We start from the raw sequence: 27,720 nt of genomic DNA, 5'->3' as shown, positions 1-27,720 counted from the left end.
ACATATTATATATATATATATTCTATATCTTTATTTAAAGAGTGAAAATAAAAAAAAGATCGGCAATTTTTAATTTAAATAAAAGATTCACAAAAAAATAAAAAATAAAATAATGGCTTAAAAGGGAATTCGTTTATGTAAGCAATTGAGGAAAAGACCTTTTGAATTGTAGGATAATTTTAGATTTTTTTTATATCATTTTTTTTTTTTGAACATTTTTTAAAATTTAATAAGAGAGCATAACAATTCAGTCTTTCATGTTTTTCACTAATATTTTATAAAATAGCACTAGGCAAAGTTCTGTATTATTATCATAACATTTAAGTTGCATGATACAGTTAGTTTAAATGTTTTGATGATAAACAAAATAGGTATTATTACATTTAATAATATTTTAAAAATAGTATTTTTGATTATAGAATTAAAATAGTTATGTATTAAATAATAATAATAATAATAATAAATTATATTGTATATTGAGTTTAATTTCATATATATTTTTATGGTTTTATATAGCTTGAAAAAATGTTTGACAGCAAAATGTAGTCGTTAAGTCTATTAACACAATTTGGTGGACGTTTTAAAAAATAATAAATCACATCATAATATTTTGGAGTATGAGTATGAACTGTTTTTAAAAATTGACTAAAAATTGTTCATTTTTTAAGACAAATTCGTAAATAAAAACTTCTTAAAAAAACACTAAACTCACATTTGTTGTTCATGTCTTTCAAGTTCATATCATAGCAAATGAGCACATAGTTTTGAAGTCAATTTCGTTAAATATAAGAAAAATACTATATGTGTTTTTACATTGATTTTTACGTAGTTATAGTATTTCAATTTACAATCAAGTTTTAAAAAGGTATGTCAAATATGGAAACTTAAAAATTCAAATATCGTAAAAAACTGACGTTAAAACACAAACAATTTTCTTACACGTTAGTTAGATAATATGTCAATTCTGACAAATATTAAAACTAAAAAAGTTAAGCGATAAAGCTGAACGTACCATTTGCTTTATCACTAACTTGTGAGGCAGAGACAATAAATACGAATGTGATTTCTTTTAGTATTATGGATTAATGACATGATCATTTTCTTTCATAAGTGAAATGAAAAAGCTTAATTTTTCATTTAATAATCAAAACAAAATAAATGTATTAAATTTATATTATACATAATTAAATTTGAAATTTGTATTAGCTTTTTATATTGAATATCAGTAGGTACCTATATATTTTAGATATATAATGTATGTGCATGCCGGATTATAAGCGTATACGTAGTTCTTTGTATTTGTGCTTCAATGCACACAAATTCCTCTAAAAAACATATAGTATATTTAAACTAAATGTATTATATTAAATTTACATGAGCACAAAAGTGACCTAATATACTCAATCATCATTCAGAGTAAATTAGCTTTATTAAAACTAATTATATAGTTTCAATGTAAAAAGTTTTGATTTCAATTTTTTTTTTGGGAGGATGCTGATTGATTAAGTTCACTGTAAATTACATCAGTATTTTTGTAACCAAAAGAACTAAAGTTCCCTAAGTTTAATGTTAAATAGGTTACTTTTACATTTTTAAAAATAGTGATGCTGTCTAAGAGAAGAAAAAATGAATTAAATAGGTCAGCCTAGCTTTTATTATATTTACTAAGCAATTTTGAAAAATGTGGTACAGTTAGATAATTTTTTTAAATTTTCGTATTTTTACATAAATAATATTGTTCATTTTGCTGAATGTATTACTGTTTCTTTCAATCATATATTTTTAATAAATAATAATAATATAATATTATTTCTACGTAAAAATTTTAAAATAAATGATTTAATTGTTTATGGTATTAAAGTTGTATATGTTTGTATCGATTTTAAATATGTAACATTGTAAAGAAAATATTTCATTTTCCAAGAAAAATATCTTTATTAGATAATAATAATTCGTTTAAACTTGTATGCACTCAATTAAGCATTTAATTGGTAAAAATAAAATATAAAATAAAAGTGAAATCAAACTAAAATGATAAAGTTTAACTATAGAACTGTCTATATACAGTAAACAATATAATAAACTATATAATTATTCATGAAACATGAGGTTTTCGCGTCTCCCTACTGTAAGCCTCAAGTTAATTGCTTTTTAAGGAAAACTTAATCACCAAAATAGCCCAGCATCGTCTTTCCAGTCGCAATTCTTTTTTTGATTGGAATATTATGATTCTCGGTCTTCGCCCTAATGACATAAAAAAAAAATAAAAATAAACCATAAAAATTACAAACAAAAAGAAATAATAAATTCTTCAAAGTATTTTTTCCACATGGCGAATTTTATATATATTATACATTGCAATGTCAGAATTATTATATACTTGAAGTATAATAACTTTTAATTAGTAATACAAGTTACAAAGGCTTGGCCGACAACATTTTCTCATAAGACCCGCACATCAGCATCAGTTGTACAATTGCTGCTAAAAAACAACTATAATGTCCCATAAGTATACATATGTATTTTATGAAGCATTAACTTGTTCATTATGATATGCGGGTGCAAATTTAACTTTAATCGATTTGCTAATGCTAAATTTAATTTAATAAAAAAAAACTAAATCTGTATCACCATTATTCAAATACTGAAACTTGAATATACAAAAATGTTATTGCTTTACAAAAATAAAGCATTAAATGTGAATCTATGAATACTTGTTCATTATTTTCTGAAACTTTTATTAATTGTATAAATGTGACTCTAAAAATAAAAAAAAATATTATACAGACTGTTACGTGTATTTTTTTTTCTTTTTAACCACTAAATTCGAAGGTATAAAACGTATAGATTATGTAACCTTTAAAATTTTCATAAAAATAATAATGTAAAAAGAACTCGGTTTTTTGGAAGTTAGTTAGTATTTACTAAAAATCTCAAATTATTGTATGTTCTTTGTACTGTTACCTATTGTATGTATCTATCATTGTTCATTTTGAAATCCATTTAAGTAATTCGTAAACAGTTAATACTATTGAAACACTTACTCTGAAAATAAAAAAAATAATAATATTATATAAAAGTATTAAACAAAAATAATTCTCATTAAATATGGAATAATAAAAAAAAAAAAAAAAAAAAAACTAAATTAATTAATATTTATCATGTAAAAGATTTTTTTGTTTATGTATTATGTAAAGTGAACAAAATAATAAGAATTTAAATGGTGTTTTTTAAATAAATAAGTTAATGTTGTTTGTGCTCTATGGGACTAACTAGTTTTGCTCTAATCTTGTATTAGCTTTTGCTCAATGAGAATTTTTTCTAAAAGTCAGTTTTAATAATTACCGGTATAGTAATTAATTACATTGTAAAATTAACAAACAGTTACAAATAAATTACGCAAAATCATTTTATGAATTAGACATGTAATTATGAATACAAAAAAGCAGGCAAATGGGTACGGTCTGCTATACATAATATGTATCGTTGTAAAAGAAAAACAATTCTAAGCCTATATCATAATAAGTATATTTCATATGTTTTTTCTTATTGAAGTAATTTATTTTATTTTTAATATTAAGGTAATTAGTGTTACTGGTAGATTCTTTTTTATTTGTTATAATACTTATAAGAAACCTTGTATTAAATAATTATGAAACATAGAAATATTTGCTTTTAATATTTTTAATTGATATCGTTTTGAGGTTGGCATAGTTTTGGCCTATATTTGAATGTTTTACAAATAATAATAATATACCTAAATAATTATATTGTGATTTATAATGAAAAAATAATGAACCATTTAAATAATAAAATTTATACCAAATTTAAAATATTGTACAATATGATATTATTACATTAAGTGTTTGATTGGATATTATAATAATGTATTATACATTTATGTGATATACTGAAAATTGAAAAACTCTCTGCTAATAATTTCTAGTTGTTGGTAGCAAAGACGATATTTAAGGTCTAGTTTCTTTTTATTCGCCTATTCTGAGGCGCAGACTCGTAGAAAAACAGAGAGAAAATAATTTTCTACCCTAAAAACGAGTAAAAAAAATCTGGGGTGACAAAATGAAAAACGTGCCACACCGCGGAAACACGTTCGTTTAATAAATAACATTTTCCGGGTCGTTATCATTTATTTTTTTTTTCGGAGTTGGTAATTTTTTCCAAACGCGATATAACGTGGCAAAAAGTAAAGGTTAGACACGATGTGACCGTAATGACTATACAGCATAGAGATTAACAAGAATTTAAAAGTGAACCGTTGACACATTTATTATTGAAATATTTATATCCATGTTCTGTGTTAATTAGGGAAGCATCTACGGACTAATGATATTTTCATAATAACTAACGTATATTTCTACTTAAGTTTATAGATTTCTATTCCTATTTTACGTTCGGTATTCGTTTTGTTTATAAATCGTTTAAACTTATAAATATGAAAAAACCAGTGATTAATGACTGTTTCATGTCTTATGTGTTTTCATTAATCTATAGAAGAAAAATTAAAAATATTCTTGACAATATTCTAGTAATTTTATGACTGATTAATTAGTTTTAAATATTAATCTTAAAATCATATGATTATGATTTACGAGTAATATTGTCTATAAGTATAATAATATACTTTACTGATAGACTGATTTACTGATAATTGGTGAGTTTACAGTTATTCGATAATACAACCATCAAAGTGAAGGTTTGATTTTTACATGATATTGTTACTATACATAAATTAAATTATATTTATTAATTATTTTTATTATTTTTAGGAAAAATATTTAATTTTAAAAGCATTTCATTGTAGATTTTGTTTATAATGTATCAACCAATGTGTTAAATTTAAATTTATAATAATAATATTTAAAAATAGTAGCAGTATGTTCATTTCATCCTAGATTAGAAATAACTATCTTAAATAAGTTGTTAAAAAAACAAAAGTAATTTCTTAACATTTCTACGGTTCTGTAATTGAGGAAAGATTTAACCGACCTTATTATGTCCATAGTTTGTTCAGTGATTCAATATCAATTATTTTACACGTCATCAACCCATAATTAGAAATTGTGTGATGTGGATTAAGTGCTTTTAATCAAATGTAATATTAAATACATTTAACTTAAATTAGATAAATATTATCTAAATTATAAATAAATGTACTAGATTTAGTGAACTGTTTAATACAAGTGTTAAGTATGTATATAATATATATATATATATATATATATTTATATATATTGTATTTAATCCCAATTATAACCAAATATTTTAGTTAATGTATGGGCTCAATTATTTAAACGGTGTAAAATGTGTAATTTAGTTTAATATTGTAATTTATATTTCACACATTCTTAACTGTGAATTATATATAAACGGTCAGGCATTGTATAATAATACATAATACTGCTGTAGATTTTCATTATAATATATGAATATTTATTAAGTAAGCAATGCGAATTTGAATTGACAATAATAATTAGCCCTTAATATATTATACTATTTTATTAATGTATGTTAAAATTATTAAAGAAAATATTACTGTAGTCTATATTGTCTATTAAAGATTGAAATATGGTTTATTAAGCACTAGTTTTGCTTTACTTGTTTAATTATTAACAAACTTGGTACTAAGAAAAATTAAAATTAAAAACAAAGTTAGTTTTATTTTATATAAAATATTTGATCTATATATATGGTGTGATATGAAACTTTTTAAACTATGTATCACATTTAAATTTCAAATAGGAAAAACAAATAATAAAATATTAAAGACAACCTTAAATTCTATAAATTATTTATGTAAAAATAAATATTTGAGGTAAAAAAGTGACGAAACCAAAAATTTATATTTCTATGTTAATAACGTAAAGAACTATTAGTTTCTTAATAAATTGATGAATTTATTTTATAATGGAATGTATATTTTTTCAATTTTTCAATTTTTTTTTTTTTGTTTTTGTTATCGCCATTATAATGGCATAAACTCTATAATTTTAAACTTTAATATATATTTTTGATAGGAAATTGAGTCTAGTTAGTACTTTGGAGTATTTCCACTAACTAGTTTTAAAAACAATCATGAAAAATGAAAATTTATATGCGCAACATTTTTTTTTTTTTTTTTTAATTCAAAAATGAATAAGTATAAAGAGGTGAAATTTTGACCAAATATTCACAATGACATTAATTAGACAAGATATGATTTTCAAAGTATTTTGGCTATGTTTGTGAAATCTATAGACATTAAAAATATTCTACTTTAAAAAAAAAATAACCAAATGTATACAATGTATATATATGTATATATATATACATGTCATGTACATTAATATACAAATTCTTGAGAAAAAACCATTCAAATTAATCTTTTAATAATTTTGCTTAATTTTTAATATGTTCTCGTAAGTAAACTTATTTGATAAGGATTATAGAAAAATATAATACAATTCTTCTAACGAAATTAAATAACCTACGTCCTTATAACAGTTAATGTATTTATAAACCTTTTTATTAAATTTTGAAGTTTTTACATTTTTGTACCTGTTTATTTCATTAATGTATAGTCGTATAGTCGTATAGATTGTTTATGTTTTATTACACGGGCGATGCACGTCTGCAAACTGCAATTCGTTATTGCTAATTTTAGTTAACTTATTTTTAAATTAAGATTTTAAAAAGTATTCGCTATTAGAAAAGTTCATTAGGTACTCAAAGGTTTCACCATTGAAAAGTAGTGATAACGTTTTCATTCTCTAAATATTATCCGTTATTTGTTAAAAAAAGTTTTATTATATAAACATTTTAATAAATCTATAAACAATAAACATGTTTTAGTAGCAATCAAATTTTGAGCTTTAATATTAATATGTGTGATATCTATAATAATTTTGATATTGTAACTAATGATGCAATAATATTTAAATTTTTTTTAATAATTATTATAACTTAAAGTATATAAACACATCCGTACTACGAGATCGTATAATAATAGTAAACTATTATAACTATAATAATTATATATATTATTATTGTTATAAATTAATATGTGTATTATTAAGGTTTTAGCCATAAAACGTTTTCTATAAAAACTAGTATTCAATTTAATGAACTTAATAACTATACAGTTTAGAATTACCTAATACCTATGTTAATTATTATAATACTAATTCTTGTATTTCAGCTACAAAATGAGGAAAGATTAAATATAATACTTAAAAAGTAAAAACACCAAACTAAATTGAAATGAACCGTACAACGAAATAAACAACGACGTAATATTAATTATTTTACCCAGAGGCTATGTTTACAATTCTAATAAAATATAATATAGAGTCTAACCCTACTGTTGATCATTACGCGACTGTCAGGATAGTATACGTGTGTAAAACTCAGGACATTATGTTTTAAACAATACGAGCTTAACGTTGAACTTTGAACAAAAATGGTGTGGCATCTATATTTAACGAAACGTCCTTTTTCCACTAACGTTTTCACCACCGCCATCACCAAAAAAAAATAAAAAGAATACCATATTCACTACTACCATAATAACTCAGACCTCTGTATTGAGTAGTCAGTTGGTCAATATAGAATTATAGTACGTGATTCAATTTTTCTTTCAATAATAAACAGTCAAAATAAGTTTCTTTAAAAAAAAAAAAAATAATAATAATAACTTTATAATATTTTATATTTTTATCATTAATTACGTTGTGCTACGTAATTTAAAACTGTTATATTTTATAAGTACCATGTGCTACGTATAAAATATAACAGTTCAACAATAATTAAAAAAAAAAAAACAAAACAAAACCAAAAGAAAAACCCATAAAAATAGATAAATGTATGCATTGATTATTAAATCCACATAGTAAACTGCGATAAAAAAGTAAAGAACAACATAACAATACTTAATATTACCAAATGTATAAATAGCTTATAAGCAAATAAATATTAAGGAACATAAAATTAAAAAAGAGCACTTTTAATAATTTAATAGCAAGTAAGAAATTTACTTGAAACATATTATATTTCAATTCAAAGTGTTTAAAGTTACCAACCAATATAAAAGTTATTATTGGAATATTATCTTTTCACGCCAGGAAATAATTTCAGGATATTTAAAGTGTTAAAAGGAATTTTTTTTTTTGAAAAATCATATGAAAATTCCGGCTTTTTGTTTTTATATGATGCTTTTGAAAATAGGTACATTTTGTAACTCGTTTTATTATATTGTAACACAATGGACATACTTCAGGTCTGTTTAAACTTATGGAATTCACTACATTCGTATGTAAAACGATTTTCATGCACTTTTATAATTTACGTAACGTCGATGATGATCTCAATAATCTTGTTACGTAAACGTAAACGTTTTAAAATACTTTATTTTCTGCTGTTAAATTTTAAAAAGAAAAATTATGTATCTAAAAAATATTTAAACCAACTTTTACTTTAAGATAATACTATTATATTTTAGTAAATTACTACTGAAATACTAATCATATAATAGTTATTAAGCTCTGTATTACTACTAATGAAGATATATATATATATAATTTTTATTTAAAAATATAACTTTTATGAAAATAGTTATAATTGTAGTATTGGGCTTTTAGATGTTAGTATAACAATGGTTATTATTTATGATATCATAATAATTTTAACATTGGATAAATATTAAGTCCATTTCCATATGGTCACAGTAAAGTAATTATTATATTGATCAAATAAGAATTTTTGATCATCGAATGAATATATTATTATGCATTGTAAATCTTAAAACCCTTACCAAAGTCAGTAATTTGCCATAAATTGCTGTGCGGTATTTGGACCCTAAAGTTAGATAAAATATCGTTTGAAAACGTATTTTAAATGGTAACAAGCCGGATTTAAGGCAATAAAATCTGAAGAAAAGGAACTAATAAAACAAGAAGAATGGCCGTTATCTACCAGGTATAATAAAGGTCTTTTACAGGGAACAGAAATAAAAACTAGAGAATCGATTCAATCCAACTTAGTAAATTGGGAGAAAAAAGTTTTTTGTCTATAATGTATTAAATAGTTATTATAATATATAGGTACTTGAGATTGCAATGTTGATCAAACAAAATTAACTTTGGTAATTTGCTTTCAACACAGTTAATATAGTATAGATACCTTATTTAATTATAATTAGTATTGTGACATAATATTAAGTACACATCTACATTTGTTAATTAAATGCTGATTGATAAACAAATGTAGTTTGAATATTAAATTGTAATTTAAAGCATGATTCATATTATAACTGCATGAGAGAAATAATAAGATAAGTTTAGTATTTATGATCATGGTAAACCTAACAATAATTTCCAATAGCAGATCATAGATCTTAATCTTATAACATTATATACGCTAACCATCAAATTATTTAATATTATAGTTATTACATTCCTAAGCTACATAAATGTTTTCGAAATTTAATGTATTTACAACAGTGATTCATCTAAACTAATACTATATGTAAATTAGTTACTAAACTATCAATTAATCCACATTCTATACATTTAATGCATATAATAAACATATAATACAATTAATTTATACAATTTTATAAATAATAATGAAATTGATTGTTGGTTAATTTATTTATAATATACATCAATAATATGAAAATAAAGAAGTCATATTAAAATAACAGGTTTAAAATTCATTATATAAAACTGTTTCATTTTGCTATACAAGACTAGGTAAATGTTGTTTAATTAGTGTTCCTTAAATATTAATAGCATTAAACGATTAATGCTAAACAAATCAATTATCTAAGTTATGTTTATAATTTTAAGAACTAAGTAGAAAATTAGGGTGCAAAAAAAAAATGTTTTATTTTTAAGGATATTTCTTTTATAACACTAGATTACTATCCAATTAAAAAATTTTCATTTTTATTTTAAATCCTCTAAAGTCGTCAAGCACTACAAACTAGAAATAAAAATAAAATAAAAACATAATTGTTAATATGACTACAGCTATAGTATTTTAACAAGAACAAATACTATTATGGTATTATGTCAACATTTATATGACATATATTCTTAAACAAATCGTCAACTAAAGTTAATGTGAAATGTAAACATGAATTATATTTAAAATGTATTTTGTGATACAGTAAGTTATGAAATAAGAATGTGAAAGAGAATAAAATCGTTTATCTTAAAGATAATTCAGATATATTGTGTTGAATTGAGCAATATGATTGATTAAAGTGTAAGAAAACTATGGATAGTTACAAGTTAATTCGATGGTCGAGATTGCAATTAAATGATATTAATTGTATAAATATATAACGTTTATTATGAAAACTATTTTAAACTACACTATATTTTAAGAAAATAATATGTATTCTTAAATTTTAAATATATTAGAAAAAGGTGATGTTAAAATTAAATGAAATTAATAAAAACTAGCTTCAATTGAATAATATATTTTGGTATTTTTTTTTTGATATATTATAGTGAAGGATTTTTCGGACGTGAAACCTAAATCCGAGAAGAAAATTTTGAATAGAATAATTGAAAATGAAAAACTGGAACACATCAACACAATAACACAATAATAATCGGTGTATATCTATACACACTTGTATAATTATCATAATATAATATGTATGCCTATTTTATATATATATATATAAATAAACTAAACATCAATCTATAGTAATAATAGTAAAATATTTCACAAGGTGTTCAAACGATCATTCATGCAGGGATCATATTAAATTTTAATGTGTATACCAATTAACAATAAATAATAGTTATATTAATTATGATAAGAAGAAAAGGTAAAAAATATCTATACGGTGAACACTAGACAGACACACAGAACATAGTTCATTAAAGTACCTAATGGTTTCGCAAAAACTCTGTGTTAGCCTACTGACACCAAAACTGTGGCGAATAGGGTGAATGGGGCGTTTATTTTATATTGGTATAGGTGGTTGTGAGTCATGACGTATAATTCTCAGGCTTGTACACTATTGTGGAAGTCAATCCCAATGGATTAATGAGTTGTTTTGTGGACTTGTTGTTGTACCGTTTGAGGTAGTGAAAAAAAATAAGGTAACATGAGAGATATTGTTCATTTGTCTATTATATTACAATAATATTCAGTGGTGTGATGGTGGTGACGTTAAGGTTCGTATTATAATTATCACGTAATGGTAATGAGTAATAATGTTTAAGGTGAATATATTATACATTATATTTACTAAAGAAAAGAGAAAACCCTTTGTGTTATGAATGTCAGAACATTATCGAATTAATTTAGTGTTATTTTACAATATAATAACATCAATGTAATTGTCATAAAAAGATGTGATAACTGATAATATACTACCGTATACGCAGGATAAGCAAGTGTATCAAATGTTTTAAGTAATTAACACTGTTAATACCTTTAAGATCGACGGATCGAATATTACTTTATATTGCTTCAATTATGTATAAATTATATTAATTAAAAACACGAATGAACAAATCAATTAAAATTTACTCATCCGCCCATAATAATTACATGGGATCACAGTCATAAAAGCAAAGTAATTAGTAGTATGTACCTACTGTCTTACACCATCAATCTACTTCATTATCCTTTGGGTTCTGACAATTATAATATTATATTTGTTCACCTACAATTTAATTATGAGGTACATAAGACATGATTAAAAGAAGCAGATCAGTTAGTATGCACTATTACTTTTCCTTAATACACACCAAACCAATTATTTCACTAACACTAATAATATATTACTTTCCAAATATATCGGATTTTATTAAAAAACAAGAAAAGCTTAAACAGCGTATAACACAAGATAAACTTGCGTACATTTTACTAATCATTATACTCAGTACCTAAAATATTAAAAAATAACGTTTTGAGTACTATAATTTGATCGCAGTATAAAGACAAATAATTGTTTAAGTCGTACCTATAAAATAATTAATCGTTTAGCAGGTTCTTTTAAACTATAACTTAACTATTCAATAAATTTCACAATCTTGGTTCAAATTAATTTTTGAAAGAGTATAACGACTAAGGTTCACAAGAAGCCCTAAAAAGCTCATTCCATAAATTCTCGTAACTCAGAAACGAAGATTTCTGCTTAGAAATATGCAATTTATTTGTATTACACGATCATTCAAGTAATATACTAGAAAATAAACACATATTTAAACAAACAAATAATATACCTCAATATGAATTAATCTTCTCCAATATTTTATCATTTTTTTTTTAATAATCTAATAAAAAATTTGTGTTCTTAAAAAAAAAGAAAAAATATGAAAATACAATAAATTTTACTATAATCAAGAGAGAATACCAAGTAAATTAAAATGTTTAAATAATTTGGTAATATATAGTAAATAGAGTTACAATTGAGATTTGTTTTATATTATACAATAAGCACTGTGAAATAACTTTTTAATAAATTAAAAGAAAGCAAGTGTATAGGTACGTTCTACCGTTCATTCTATGTTGACTATGTCATTATTATTAGTGTGTCAAATTTAAATTAAATGATATATAATTTTAAAAGAAAAACGAATCTAAGCGGAGACAACCTGTTAGCCAATTGTACAAAGCGTATTTCATATTATGTCTTTTTGCTATTCAGTTTTAATATTACGGTAAATTGATATAATTTTTTTAATCGCATATTATATTAAAAAAGATGGTAATATAATAAAAATATAAGTTTTAGTTCCCTTGGAAAATGTTTTAAAATTATAACAAAATAATTAACATCATTATCTATCGTTTAAATAAGTAATTTCATCCAAATTTAAATTTAAAATATCTATAAAAATAACTGTCTTTATATATATTTTTTACATTGTAAGGTTTCAATATAAGCTATTTTTAAAGAATCTTTTAATACATTTTTAAAACTTATGTAAATACAAAAAAGTATTAATGCATTTTTATCTAAAAGATATATGTATATTTTTTGGGATTTCACGATTTTTTTTTTAATTTTTACTCTAAATGAATTTTTTCAAAAAAAAAAAAAAAAAAAAAATGAGCCTATGTATTTATAATAGTATTATACAGTTATAAAAACAACTTTTGTGATACACAATATTCAAGAAATTGACCTAGTAAATACATTTTTATCAATATTTACAGAAATAAGCTAAAAAAGTTAAAAATTGTCCATGCTTATAATAGCTCAAAAAGTATTAAAAATTTTTGAAATTTGTATAGTATGAACATTCTGTGAACATTTCAAGCAGGTATCTTCTGTTATTTTTTTTTTTAGAAATACAACAAAACATCAAACATTTTAAGTAAAGATATATTTATTTTATGGATAAATATTCGATGTCAAAAAAAGTTGAACTTCAAATGCTCATAAAATATTAATTTGACTTTCCAGAAGAAATTGTTATATTTGTATAAGTTGAAAATATCTTGTATTAAATTTTCATACTTTGGTATAAAAACAACATTTTATAAATGTCTTACTATTAAATATGATATTCATTTTCGAGATTTTAACGAATTTTGTCAAAATTCTAACTTAAAATACTTATAAAAAAATATTATGATAAAAGATTTTTGTATTTTTTTTTTTTTTTTTTAACTGAGAAATATACCTAATTTAACTTATGAAAAACTTTGTTTTATCAATCATTTTCACTAAGTAAATAATTTTTAGTCGAAAATTATTATAGAAAAACAAAAAAAAATAAATAAATCGTTTTGTAAATATAAAATAATAAATAAAAAATTAGGTGAACATTTTAAGTATCCTCAATTTACACCAAAAAAGTCATAAATTTTGTCAATTAAAAAAGTATTATGAATTTTTAATATTGACCTTTTTTTATTCAAAACTACCCTCAAAGTTAAAAATTGAAACATTTTAGTATAAAGTGAAATCGATTTGATAAAATCTAATTGTATTTTTTTCAAAATATATTCCTAAAATATTATTTTATAATATTAATATTTGAACTGAAGAGTTTATCTTTTTTATTGATTTCAGAGAAAACAAAAACTAAATTATGACTAGTTACTAGCTCATGGTAACAATTTTAAATTTAATATTGCATATTTTACACAATACAAAAAAGTCATACCTTCTTATAATTTAAGTGTACGTTGAAACTTATTATAAGAAACATAATTGTTTGGTGTATAATAATGATTTCTACATATTATCATATTTTTATAGACGGTTGAGATATGAGCTTAAATTGAATAATAGGAATCTATAGTAAAAGTACATAATTGATATCATATACTGTATAATTGTGTGAGTAAATTCTTTACAAAAAATTTAAAAATTATGTAAATACTTTAAAATTTTAGAAATTATAGAAAATAAAAATGTAAATAATAGTACAATTTTTCAAGTGTTAATTAGCTTGTAGACTGAAAATGTAGTATATTGAATTGAATTTATATATAAATAACGTAATATTTAATTTATTGGTAAGTATCTTTTTAAGTATTTTAAATGATGTAATTATATATTATATGTTTTAATTTGAATGGGAATTATTTGTAATATATTAATATTGTTTAATTAACTGTAAAAGTATATAAAACATTAGGAAACGTGTTAATTATAAACACCTGAATTCGTAGAAACATTTAAAATAATGAATTAAAAACAAATATATGCTTATTAAGTATCTGATTTTAAAATAACTTCTTAATCGTATAGAACTTAGATAGTTTCAATTTTTATTTTTATAAAATATTTTCACATTCTTACAATAATTATTGTTCCCGCAGTTAAATAATTTTTTTCGTTACTTAATAGTTGTAATTATCTACCTAAATGAATCAATAATTAGGGTTACTGAAGATTCTTTTCATATCACGTCTTCCCATAGATTCTCAAATACTACTCACTTACTATGACTGCATTTATTACGGTGTCTTTATGACCATATAAGTGACCTTCTGCCGGAATAGTAATCGGTAGGATTACCGTATGCGTCCACTACCACCGCTACTTTGCAAAAATACTGGTCTTGGTCTTTTGTAGAGCGTCCAATGTCTGGGTTCATTATGGTCCCGGAACCAATTAAACAGAACCGGAATTCAATTTGACATCTGGGGCTCTAGTGTAAGTGGCCAAAGTGTATATTGTGAAAACTCCCAAGAGCTTCCAAGTTTCTTAGTGCGTCTCTATCTCGCACACACATACACCACGCAACATACTACCTACATACATACATAACACACACGTATGTGGTACAAGACCAAATTTTGTAAGTGTCTGGCTGTGGTGGCATCGATTGGAATATAGGGACAATCGAAAACGGAATTCACACAAGTTATCGTTCCCTTGATAGCGCATGCGATCCGACGATAGAAAATTGAAACCGATACCAATACCGTATATAATGAATACTGTCGGGCACGGTGAAGTGGAAAGACACACACGCAGTAGGCGGGTGTATACGTGAATGAGGATTAGGTTAGTGGTGGTCGTAGCGGTGATGGTAGGGTCAAAGAGGGTATCGGGCTTGGTAAATTGCCGATTTGCTCTTCCACCATTGCCACTTGTCCGGCAGCGTTGTACTATCCGCGTCCCTGTGCCTTTTCCCCACGTCCCGTTCCATCATGCTGAGTAATAAATGTTGAGAAAATCGAATCGGTTGTAAAACCGTCACATATAAATTAGAATTCGTGTCGTCCGACTACGGTAAATATCTTTGGCCCAGCCGGGACAAAACACTTGTACGCGAGTGCGTGCATGTATTTGAGTGTGTTTACTTGTGAACTTAACCGTAGTATGATCGAATTATTATTGCGTGCTTTTGTCGTTTAAAACATGTTAACAGTTTACAGGGACTTCAGAGTGTGTAAATCGGAATATCAGTATGACCGAAACACTAATAATAATGAACGTTATTTTTTAATATTCTTATTTTATTGAAAAAAAAAAAAATGACCGAATTTGTTTGTTTCAGTTTTATGTAAAATGTTTTTTTTAAATTTTAATCAAATATTATACTATACATTTTACGATTTCAATATGACACAAAAGACGGTTTTTTTTTTTTTTTTGTTCATTCAATCACAGATTAAAATTTAATTTTGACTGGATTTTGATTTATTAATTTTAAACAATTTTACAATCTTACTATTAAAATACTTATGGCATCTAGGTAGAAAATAAAACTTGCGTTGGTACGATAAAATTGTGTATTTATACTTAAGTATATTATTTCAATAAAGGTGTTTAGATATTAAAAACTCCGATTATCGTGTAATAACATCTGACATAATTTTATGGAAGTTTTTTTGTATAATCTAGGTAGTGTAAAAACTTACGATTAAATAAACTATGAATTTAGCATAATATTTCAAATAAATCAAATTCTTAGTTACACTCAAATTTCAACATTTTTTTTGTTTTTAACAAAGTAATAATTACAATATCTTTAACCTATTTTATAACACTTTTTAATAATAATAATAATTTAATCTACATGTTATTTTTAAATTGATGAAAAATTATCACATTTAGAAAAAAGCTCTAAATTAATAATTATATTTTGTTGAAAGTTTTTAATGTTATAAATATTTGGAAAAATGTTGAAGGCATTTTTAACGGACGAATTGCGTGAAATATAAAAACTTGTTTATATTTTTAAATGTATTTTAACCCCATTGTTTTATTTAGAACAAATATATAAATATGATAAAAACAATAACTAGATTAGATATTGAATACCTAAATAACTGATAATATCAAATAAATGTTTAAATTTAATTCAATTTTTGAAACAGAAAAAATCTCAACAATTTTAATTTCTACTTTATCGGAATTTAAACATTTGGTATTTTGAAAATTTCAGTTATTAAGATTTAATTCATTCAAATATAACAATTATACGGTTTTCCGATAAAATAACGAGTATCTTCTGTTAAATCGTCAACTAGTTTTTTTTTTTTTTTTTTTTTTAATTTAATTGATTATTAATTGTCCCAAAAAATCAAATTGTTTTATAAAGTTATAAAATAAATTAGTTTATCATTTATAATATTTTTGATAATAATGACGATCACAGTCATTAGAAAATAGGTTTGAAAATAATTATAATAATGGAGTTGAATATAATATAGGTATGTAGATAAGCTCATTGACAGTCTCATCGAATTATTTATTCGAAACATTAGCTAAATGTTCAGTTACTTAATAAAATATATACCTACATTATTTTAGCGTATAAACAAACGACCATTGTTTATTGTGTTCGGTTTAGAGTTTAAATATTTGGACTACTGATGTATATACAACTCCCCGGTGCTAATATGAAATGACGTTATATGCCCAAGTTACGCGTAAAAGGTTGACCTTTCTGAAAGTAAGAGTAAAAAGTAAACTTGTTTTTCCAGAACTAACTCTGAAAATGTAGAAGGTGTTTGTGTGCCATAAACGACCGGAAGAAATGACGGGAGTGGGTAGTTTGTTAGCAGTATGCGTTAGTAGAACATAGGGTCCACTGACGCACCTTTGCCGTAGAAGTTTCTTAGAAAGATATTTACGATCTGAAGTGTAGAAACGATGACATTTCCACGTGAACGCAATCGTGTTGGTCGTCTAAAAATGGAAGCTCGGTGTCTAGTAGTGGTCCATCGAAACACCGAATTACCGTCAAACTGTCCAGATAATACAAAACTTGGTTTATTCGCATCAGCATTTCTCGTAGGGACTTTTTATAGGACTTCGATGTTGGCACGAAAATTTTATAACCTTTTTGGCCTCTTAACGCATCAACAAAAAAAAAAAAAATAAATAAATAAAAATAAAAAACATAATAAAAGCTAATGGAAAAGGACCCCAAGAATAATGATAAATCATTTTTATCGCGTTTGGTTGGTTGATAATATTTTACAATTATAACACGTCTTCATTTTAACGTATTCCAAATTTTATTTTTGTATTCAATTTTTATGTACAGTGAGTAATATAAACATAAATATAATCAATCTCTGATACTGTCTAATACATTTAATTGAACTATCTGTATTATAATTCATAAATAATCATTGAGCTATTTTGAAAATATTTCGATACGAATTTTACTCAATATTCATTAAATTATGTTAAACATACTTATATGATGATTCATATTATATATAAATAAATAATATACAATCGATCAACATCATTTTATTTGGAGACAATATTATAATAATATATTATATAAGTATTGACCTATCTATTTTGTACTTGCAATCAAAACATATTTTAAAAATTAATTTACAACTGTAAGAATTTACATAGAGTATTTTTTCGAATTCAAATTATTTCTAGCTTATTATCATCAGTTGTCTTGAAAAATATAAAACGATATGAAACCTTAAAGTGTCTGATTCATTTTCTGTAATATTTATAGTTATGCATTAATAATACTATTTAAAGATTCAAAGGTGTTTTAATAATTTATTTTGAAAAATGAGAAATGTACAAAGTAATAAATTTAGTTTCAACGAAAAATAAATTATTCTGTCCAATATATTATAATATACATATTATATTATATATCACATTAAGCATTTATCTTGTAAGAAGTTGACGGTATATTTGTATACCTTTAATAATTAACTGATTTAAAGTATTTTTTATTTTTTTTAATGAATTATATTATTATTATTATTTTATAATAACATTCATTTTTATTTGTTTTTATTCACATAATAATAACTTTAAAAGTATTTGCTTTAAGAATCAACTTAAATAAAAACTTCTCTAAATAATCTCGTTAACAATAATGGCACATCGATGACCGTTATTTCCGGTAACGATCGCAGTCTTTAAATTGAAAAACAATGCATCGTATGTATATAAAGAAACTTATACTGAAGTGCCTTCAGTAAGTTATACAAAATTGGTGTTATCGATATATTTTATTTATCTAGTGGACCAATGATTATTCCTAAACAACAATAGGTGACAATCAAAAGTTTTTTTTGTAACTTTTATCATGCTAGTTTTTATAGAGCATATTTTTAAATAAAATGTTTTGCTTTTGTTTCTTTAAAGGAACAGACTGATACAGAATTGTTTTTCTGTTATTCTTTTGCCAACTGTGATATTTTTGTCTACTTTCCAAAACCAGTACTTTCTATTGTTCATTTTCAATAAGTTTATTTTTTATATATTGAAACTTTTTAAAATATTTTATGTTGAATGTGCGAGCTGAATAAAATTACATATTTATAACTTTTTTGCTTACATTTCATTAATACAGTTATTATTTTTATTACATTATAGATAATGTGTAAATATGAACAATTAAATTGGTATTCTTTTTAAATTATTTGGTAAAATGAGTGTTTAAATACTAAACAACTATTGTATCATCAAACTTTTATATTTATCTATTAAAATGTTCATTTTAAATTATTTAATACCTGTATTGCTTTAATAATAACAGAAGTATTAAAAATACGTTTAATTAAAATGTTTTTATTTGATTAGTGATTTTAGAAACGATCTAAATTCTAAGTAATACATTACTTCTCCTGAAATTTTGAGCAAAATAATTTTAGTTAATAACATATTTTATCTCAGCAAAAGTCTAAATTTTAAATTATGAATTAAATGTGTAGAATATATTGTATCATTAGATCTGAGTCTAAAACCTATATTATAGAGCAAGTTTCTTCATTTATAAAACAATAATATATAGTTATTATAAAAGTATATTATTGGTGTATTTTAAATTAAAAAAATATATTATAATTCATACTTGTTGGCCGATGGCGGTGAAATATAATCAATAATAATTGTGGTATATTATTTTGTAGGTGACATTTCTAATGTGTATACTATTCAACTATACAATAATCATTATCATCTTATCATCTTAAAAAAAAGTACCTTACGGTACTAATTTTATAATTAATTTTAGGTAGGCCGATTTTTTTAAAAAAAGGTAGTTCTCAATTTATAATGTTTGTAAAATGTTTAAAGTTTAAACGAAATGTATCAGTATTTACTATGGTTCGTTACTATGTTTCATCTTCATCAATTATATACAACAATACCTTTATGTATAAAATAAGATGTTTAATATATCTTTTTTTAAATCAAATAAATCGATTAATCATCTATACAGGCGTTAATGAGTTAAGAAAATAGCATTAAAATTTACTAAACGTGTAATGGAAATTTAAAAAGATTATGTATATTATAAATTGATGTTTCTTTTAAAAATACAGAAAAGTTTTTTTTTTTTTTTGTTATGTTTTGTTAAAAGTGTTTAGATTATTAGTGTAACATCAGAGGTATTCATTATTTTCAAAATTCAGTTCACGTACATGATGTCATGTCTTTAGTGAAGTATTACTTGTAATTCCGTGTGAGTATAGAAAAATACCATTCTTCGTTTTAAGCATTATCGTAATAAATAACTGAGAATAGCATTTCTTAAACATAAAAGCTCAAAGGTTTTTATTTATTACTCTTCATATTTAATACACAGTTGATTACCACTGAAAACAAATATTATATGATTTACAAATAAGATTTTACATGCCTAAAATACATTCTGTTAAAAACTTAAAAATTAAAAAAAAAATATGCTGGAGCTATAAAATTAATACACAATTAAGCAAGTAGGTAATAAAATAACAATTTCTATAGTTGATTTAAAATGGTGTACGTATTATGTTATACACAAATATATAAAAACACATTTTGAATTTATAATTGTGATTATACTCTACAAAAAATATTTATTCTTGATAATTTCATAGATTTTTATACATTGTACCTATTAATCATATTATACACTATGATCAAATATGTACTCGTAAAATACTATCATTAGATAATTCATAAGTATTTCATCAATATTAATTAACAAAAAAAAAAATAAATAAATACAATTTTGAAAATAACTTTTTATTAAAATAATAAATGCATATACTTTCAAAATAATTGGTCATTGATGGTAAACTGTTTACAATATAATATGAAACACATAAATGGGAAATAACACATTAGTTGTATTTTACTCATTTTATTAAATATTTATCAAAAGTCCTGATTTTAGTTACTTTGAGTCTTCTATGTGAGTAGTCAAAAATAATTTTAGGAGACATGATATGAATTACAGGGTTAACATTTAAGTTAAGTTTCATGTATAATCATTTATAATGAAGCATTGAAAGTTATTATAATACTATTGCAGCTTGGTTATCCATATACCAATAAGAACCAGTAATAAAAAATAGACTTTTACTATAAAATTGTATAAGAAGAGCCTTTGAAGAGATTTGAAGGTTTAGTCAGCCTGAATTTCTGTGTTATGGGACGAGAATAGTCTATCATGACATTGTATATGACTATATAGTTTGAATTTATGATTAAATATATATATTGAAAAGGGGCAGAAGTAGTAGAGTATGTTATATTCCACTTTTCTTTTTTTTTTTTTTGAAGTGCAAGTCCCAGGTTAGACGTTTATCTAATAAAATACCAAGGTATTTATGTTTTAATTAAAAATTGAAATAATTACATAGTTTAAATTTATAAAAGGATATTTGTCACAGTAGTAGGAAAAGGTAATATAAGTTGATTTTAATTTATTAATTTTAATCGTATAGTTATTGAATCAGGTTGTAAGTTCATTTAATTTTAACAAATTTATCAAACTGTTATTATGAAAATTATTTACTTTAATACCAATATAAATAAATAATTAACATAATAAAACCTAAATATATTATTGGTTGCTTTTGATATGTTGATTGAACTATTAAAATAATATTTTTTAATTCAAGTTTACTTTAAATAAACTCACTCTTTTGTGCCATTGTATCAAAAAAATAATATACGATTTAGATAGTCAGTAAAAACGAATAATTTTCAAAATTGTATTACTTTAATTTTGTTACTGTTCTAAAAAGTTATTGACTAATGAATAAAAGTATCATAATGAAATCATAGTTTAAATTGATCTCATAATATATTCATAAAACAAAAACATTGACAAATTTCTTAGTAAAGAATAAAAAAAAAAGAAAGAAAAATGGGAATTTTTAGTTATTTTTTTTAATTCAAAAATATTTCTTTTATATGGATTTAAATGTTTTAATATAATATTATAGTTTATGTACATAATTACATTTTCGAGAGTAATATTTTTGGCAAAAATTAATTGAACTTGCTGTAATATTATACTAATATTACTAGTAATGAAATAAATATTACTTTAATAGCAATAATAAATATACCATGAAATATACTTAAAAATATAGTCTGAAAGATATTTATCTTCATTCAGAGCCGTTTTTTGCATGCAATGATTCATTATTGTATTTAAATATAACATATACATTACAGTAACTTACAAAACTACGAGGTATATCCAAGATATACTGTATATCAGAGAAATTGCCTACTTTCTAACTTTAAAAAAAAATAATAATTTTTAATATTATTTTGTAGTTTAATTTTATTCAATAATACATTTTAAATGCCTTATAGTTTTAGTATTCAAATTATAATTACAATAATATTGAACACATTAAATAGGCTATTCTGGATTATTTTCAAAAAAAACAAAATACCATGGATTATATTTTATGTTTATATTGGATAAAAATCAATTTTAATTTCCTAAACAAATATTATGATGTTAGTTAGTCTCATTTAGACTTTTTTTTTTTTTTTTTAATATAATTTAATCTTTTAATTTATAAAACATAATTTTGTTCACAAATAATTTATAATAAAAACATTATATTTTATTAAATTATTATAATATTATTTTATAAGAAATTAAAAGCTTGAAATAAAAAAAATCGTTAAAATCAAATATACAGGTTAATAAATGATTTATGTGCATTTCAATAATGTAATCAGAAAGTTGATAAAAAATGCAACATTCCCTGTAGTTGACACCGAAAAGCTATTAAAATAAATCTAAATTATGTACCAATTTCGTTTATGTATACATAATTTGAAGTTCATGTTTTTTTATAATAGTTGTATTTAATTACCTTCAACACATTAAAAACAGATCTTTATTCAACTTTGTTGTTTTTATGCATGTGATAAATTTGATTTATTGATATTACTATTATTTTATTAACAATTCTAACAAAATGCATAAACATAAAAAATAATAGACTTTTAATAAGAATAGAATTTATTTATTTACTTATTTTTTTATTTTTTTTTTTTTGAATTTTTACTTTAAAATACGAATTTAAGTTCAAAAAAAAAAAAAATATATCGAGAAAATAATGTAATATTTGATCATAATTAATATTATTCACTGAACATTTAGATTGAAATTAAAAAAAAAAAAAATACTTTACAGGATGTTATATTTATTAAATCATAAAGCCTAAGTATTATTTACTCCTGACTTTCTGACTTTAACATACATTTTAATTCAGTTTTTTGTGAATTAGTACCATGTTTATGAAATGAAGAGTATATAGCAGATGTACTGTAAAGTAATGATAAAAATATGATATTATTTTATGAGCTTTATTTTTTTGGAAATTGTGTGTACTTTCTGTATACTTAAGTAATAATATATGAAAAAAGTCATAGTGTGATAAAATATTATGGGTTATTTAAAAAAAGTAGCCAAATTAATAAAACATTTGTACTTTTTTTTATAAAAATATTTAAGATTACTGACGATGGCATCTCTCCTGATATCTTTGAGAATTTAAATGACATATTATTTTTACACATTTATTATTAATCATTTTATTAAACAGGTTAATACATATTACATAGTATAATACGTTGAGATATGAAAAAAATCAGTCGAATTCAATTTTAAAATATTGTTCTCTTAAGTTTCATATAGAAGCTAGCTTAAGCTGTTTTAGTAACTACATGTTTTAAAGAAAAAACACTTGAGTATTCAAAGTAGAGTGAAAACTTTGACAAGAAATAATATTGGCGAAAATCACTGAAATAGTTTGTGTATAACATATATTCATAGAGAATAAATTTACACAATTTAATTCTGAACTTAGTAATAATTGAGTTAAAATTGTTGTATCTGTTATTTAGTAATACATTTTCTAATAAAAACATACATTTAATGTACATTGTTTATTTTATTTTTTTTTTTTTTTTGTTAAATGTTTTGTATATAAATGTATATTTTTATATTATTATATTATAACTTTTTATTTATTAACGATTTATTCAAATAATATATTAAATAATAAATGTGGAAAATGAACTTCCAATTATTTTAGTTGTTTTCTGTTATTTAAAACTATCTTTATATATATATATTTATATATATATAACATATTTATTTATAATGTATTTGTATTTGGGCAATCTTATCACAAATATGATAAGAGTTTGTTTGTAAAATAATTAACTATTAAACTGTTGACTACAACAAAGTTTATTTTTGGAGATTCAATTATTAACTAAATATTTCTCAAACGCCTCAATAAGGAGCCAAAATATTTATTAATAGTTATGTATAAAACAAAAACAATAGTGAGGAATTTGAGTCTTATGTTTGATATACTTCCTTACAGCGAGAGAAAATAAAGTAGAACACTCCGATGAATTATACCAGTAAACATTATTTCAAAAACATTGCACAATCTTTATCAGTAGATTTTTCATTCCTTCTCATCATTTATTAAAGCCCTAAAAAAAGAAAAGTACCTGGAGATGGAAACAGTAAGAAAAATTTGTGTCAGTATAGTTCGAATGGCCAACGTATTAAAAATGGGCGGCGGAACAAATGAGTTAAAAGTCTTGAAAAATTGGGATCGTGTTTTCCGGAAAAAAGGCAAGAAAAATCGAGGTCCGTTTTGTCATTTGACAAATACCTTTGTAGACCTATGTCGGAGACTCTAGTAAATCCTTTGGTCGTTTTTGGTCTTCATAAAAAAACCGATGATATTAGGCCGATGAATAAATGCTTAACACTCCCTTGCGTCGTTATGATATTATCACGACCTTTCATTTTAATGGCCACAATGCAATTATTAAAAAAAAAAAATAAATAAATTATTAATACCAAACAGTTTGTTTTTACGAGCTTAATGGAAATAAACAAATAAACAATACATATAACAATATCAACAATATTGTATTTATACACATTTATAAGTAATATTAAAAACAATTGAATTGTTTATCAAATTTTGAATATCGTGAGTAAAATAAATGTAATTTATTAAAGTTCATAAAAATAAATATAAATGTTGGTTATAATACAAACTTTTTCTGTACAAAACTGATATTAAGTTAAAAAAGCACATTATGTAAAAATTATATTTTTAGGTATTAAATCGGTATTGTTGTGATGAAACAACAACTATATTGTACAACACTTAGCTATACAACGTTGATGTACGTTAAGTTTCAAAATAAACACAATGGTATCACCAAACAAACAAAAGTTGCATCCTTTTGAAAACAAATTATTTATCCATAAATGCGGGTTTGTACGTAAGTGAGGTGTGGAAAGCATATAATAAAGAAAAAAAGGATAAATTACATAATTATCTTAAATAAGCAGCTCCGTAAAAGTGTAAAAATATGATGGCTTAGTTAAACAAACTATACTATGTTAAGTTATGAGGCGAATCTTAAATATATACTGACCCATTTAGAGTTGCGATCGAAAGTTAATTCTAAGTTGAAGTACATGGATGGATTTAAACGAAACTTAGTACTTACTACTTACAATCGCTTAAAGAAAAAAGATAAATTACATTATTACCTTAAGTAAGCAGCTCCGTAAAAGAGTACAAATATGGTGACTTAGTTAAACAAATCATACCGTGTTAAGTCTATAAAGTTATAAAACAAATCTTAAATATAGACTGACCCATTTAGAATTGTGATCAGTTAAGTCTAAGTTGAAGTACATAGATGGATTTTAACGAAACTTAGTACTTACAATCACTTAAGCTCCAATCTTTTCAAACAAAGTCATGACAAAATTGAAAAAATCAAAGAATATATTAGTACGATGAAAAGCATTATATAATATATTGAAATAAATATAAACGCGGACAATAGGATTTTTCAAAAATGAAATCATATGCTATAGTTAACATGAGTTTTATTTGAAACTACATATCGTCAGATATAATACTGAAGTATAAATAGATTACACAGTAGAAATAATAACACAGTTAACTATCATTCCTAAATGCTTATGGGTATAACCAGAAGTTTTTTTTTTCCCCATCTAAATTATTTTAAAATATCATATGCATTTTTTCTGAATAAAGATAAATTACTGTGAGTAGGTAGTCAATGTTTCTAGTGTACATTTCTGTTTCGTTCATAGAGCTTTAAAATTAGATATTAGTATTAAAACGGTAATAATTTGAATCCTTTTATTTTTTTTTTTTATTGTTATTGAAGATATAACGATCTCTATTTTTCTTATAATGACTACTCAATCAATAACGTAATACAAGATGTAGATATATCTTATCTTCATAATACGAATATTTTTTTTTTAATAACAGAAGTTATCGAACAATATCCTTTACGAAACAATATACAAATTGAAAAAAGTAATCATTATAATAATTGCTATAATATATTTCAGAGTACTGAATTTCAATGTAGAAAAGCAATCATCAATCAATATTCTTTTAGAGCCATAAATTTTTGGAAGTTAGCATATAATTTAAAATATTATTACAGCCACCACAGTAGCACTGTAGTGGTTAGGTTAGGTTTTAACTGTACTGTTTTGAGATTTATAACAAATTCAAGGGTTTTTGCAAACGAAAAAAAAATTCACCTTTTTTATTTGTCGTTTTTGATTATTTTATACAAATCAAGTGTTTTCAAATTATACTTGAAAATTATAACCAATCAAGGCAGTGTCTCATAATATTGGAAATATCTCTTAATAAATAATTAAAAACATAATAAAATATATTTCTAATTTCAAAACAAGCAGATAATACAATATTATAACTATTATAGTAATTGTGCATTTTTAATTAAAAATCTTCTTCTTATTTATTTATTTATTTTTTGTATAATATATAACTTTGATCATTGTATGATCATAAACAAAAGTACATAACTATTGAGTTTTGAATTATTATGATAAAACAGAACTTTTTTAGTGATCAGCTTAATCAAATTGTATTGTACGATTTATCATAATTTTTTATTAGGTAAAATATTATATACTTTAATGGATTTGCACTCATAAGATTATTTAAATTTGCTATTCTAACACTTGACAATAGTTAGTTTATTACACGTCCTTCATAATATAAGATTTTATAGTAATTTATAATATTACTTCTACTTCTTTTAAAAAACATATTAAACTGCGGTAAAACATTGTTATAAAAAAATGATTTAAATAATATTATGTGTGGAATTCTAGATTTTGTTTGACAGGTACCTTCTTTCAAAACAACAGCACAATCTTTATTCTTATGAAATTTCAAAACATAGAATTGTTTTATTGAGTAAATAAATAAATAAAAGTTGTAAAATTAAAATATTAAACTAAATAATATTATTTACCGCTTTGTGACAAAATGGTTATTATAAAAGGCATTGTATATATTATATATTACCAGTTCTTGAAAAATCAGTTAAAATACATAGCTAAAATTATGAAATAGTACAAAACATGTAAATATTTTATCTACATTGGTCTTCAATTTAGAAACACAATTTGTCATGTAACTATTGAA

The 27,720-nt window shown here is 23.0% G+C and overlaps 1 protein-coding gene across 2 annotated transcripts in view; it reads left to right on the top strand.

Annotated features, from left to right (window-relative positions):
- LOC112598642 (zwei Ig domain protein zig-8-like) overlaps positions 1–27,720 on the top strand; it is a 252,907-nt gene that overhangs the window by 172,242 nt on the left and 52,945 nt on the right. The window lies entirely within an intron of this gene.

Source organism: Melanaphis sacchari, unplaced genomic scaffold, assembly GCF_002803265.2.
Source record: "Melanaphis sacchari strain LSU unplaced genomic scaffold, SCAv2.0 Contig49_pilon_pilon, whole genome shotgun sequence".
NCBI classification, from domain to species: domain Eukaryota; kingdom Metazoa; phylum Arthropoda; class Insecta; order Hemiptera; family Aphididae; genus Melanaphis; species Melanaphis sacchari.
Note: the sequence above shows the minus strand (reverse complement) of the source record. Positions and strands in the feature narration are given on the sequence as shown.